General features: G+C 39.4%; 1 pseudogene; it reads right to left on the minus strand.

Annotated features, from left to right (window-relative positions):
* Positions 1-251: 251 nt before the first annotated feature.
* LOC131381975 (histone-lysine N-methyltransferase SETMAR-like) lies at positions 252-1284 on the minus strand (annotated as a pseudogene).
* Positions 1285-1768: the final 484 nt, after the last annotated feature.

The raw sequence follows: 1768 nt of genomic DNA on the forward strand, positions 1-1768 counted from the left end.
AGGGGAATACTTTGAGGATCAAGACCTTTTGGGGAGTGAAGTGTACAGGATAGGACAGTGGGAGATTTTAGGCTGTGATGCAGCTGCAAGAGATGCCCCAGCTTATTCTATGGGATCTCTGATGCAGGGAAGGAAGCATTTTCAGAATTTCCCAGCTTTAGGCAGAGAGATAAATCATTATATCTCACTTTGACCAGCCATTCAAGGTTGACTGTTGCAAAAGAAATTGTGGTTTTGGACGGCGAATTTTATTAATCAAAATAGGAACCAATACAATCAACACATTTTTGCCAATGAGAAATAAGTTTTTTATTCCCGGAACATAAAAATCTGTGCTTCAGGATTCAACAAACTCTTAGGAAGCATTTTCTGCATCCTGCTGGTTGTGGAAGTGCTTTCCCTACAAAAAGTTGTTGAGATGCTTGAAGAAGTGGTAGTTGGTTGGCAAGAGGTCAGATGAATATGGTGGATGAGGCAAAACTGCATAGCCCAATTCGTTCAACTTTTGAAGCATTGGTTGTGTGACCTGTGGTGGGGCCTTGTCGAGGAGAAGAATTGGGCCCTTTCTGTTGACCAATGCCAGCTGCAGGCATTGCCGTTTTCTGTACATCTCATCGATGTGCTGAGCATACTTCTCAGATGTAATGGTTTTGCCAGGATTCAGAAAACTACAGTGGATCAGACCAACTGCAGGTGACCAATCAGTGACCATGACCTTTTTCTGGTGCAAGTTTGGCTCTTGGAAGTGCTTTCGAGCTTCTTCTCAGTCCAGCCACTGAGCCGGTCATCAATGGTGGTCGTATAAAATCCACTTTTCATTGCACGTCACAATCCGATTGAGAAATGATTCATTGTTGTTGCACAGGAACAAGAGAAGATGACACTTTAAAATGACAATTTTTTTGATTTTTTGGTCAGCTCATGAGGCACCTACTTATGGAGCTTCTTTACCTGTCCAATTCACTTCAAATGCTGAATGACTGTAAACTGGTGGACATTGAATTCTTCGGCAACTTCTCTTGTAGTTGTAAGAGGATCAGCTTAGAAGATTGTTTTCAGTTGGTCGTTGTCAACTTCCGATGGCTGACCACTATGCTCCTCATCTTCAAGGCTCTCGTCTCCTTTGCAAAACTTCTTGGACCACCACTGCACTGTACATTTGTTAGCCATTCCTGGGCCAAATGCATTGCTGATGTTGTGAATTGTCTCTGCTGCTTTACGACCCATTTTGAACTCAGATAAGAAAATCGCTCAAATTTGCTTTTTGTCTAACATCATTTCCATAGTCTAACATAAATATAAAATAAACAGCAAGTAATAAGTCATTAGCAAAAAAAAGCGAGAAATGCCATTAAAATGATGTATAACATAATCACATTTATTTAAGAATATATTCCAATATCAAATGGCAAATTTCAACAATGCAAAAACCACAATTATATTCACACCAACCTAATATACAGACTGCCCTAGAAAGGGGACATGAACTTGGACTATGCTGATCTATTTGACTCAGCAAGTCCCAAAGAGACACTCCTCAAATCCATCAGCTGCCAACACTACCAGCTGGGGGAATGAATGTCTCAGTAGAAAATGGAGATTCTTGGTGATACACTATATTATTTATTACTTACAGCATTTCTTTCTATTTCTTTCTTTCTTTCTTTCTTTCTTTCTTTCTTTCTTTCTTCTTTCTTTCTTTCTTTCCCTCTTTCTTTCTTTCTCTCTTTCTTTCTTTCTTTCATCTTTCTTTCTTTCTTTTTTTTTT

The sequence above is a fragment of the Hylobates moloch genome, unplaced genomic scaffold, assembly GCF_009828535.3.
Source record: "Hylobates moloch isolate HMO894 unplaced genomic scaffold, HMol_V3 SCAFFOLD_1, whole genome shotgun sequence".
NCBI lineage: Eukaryota > Metazoa > Chordata > Mammalia > Primates > Hylobatidae > Hylobates > Hylobates moloch.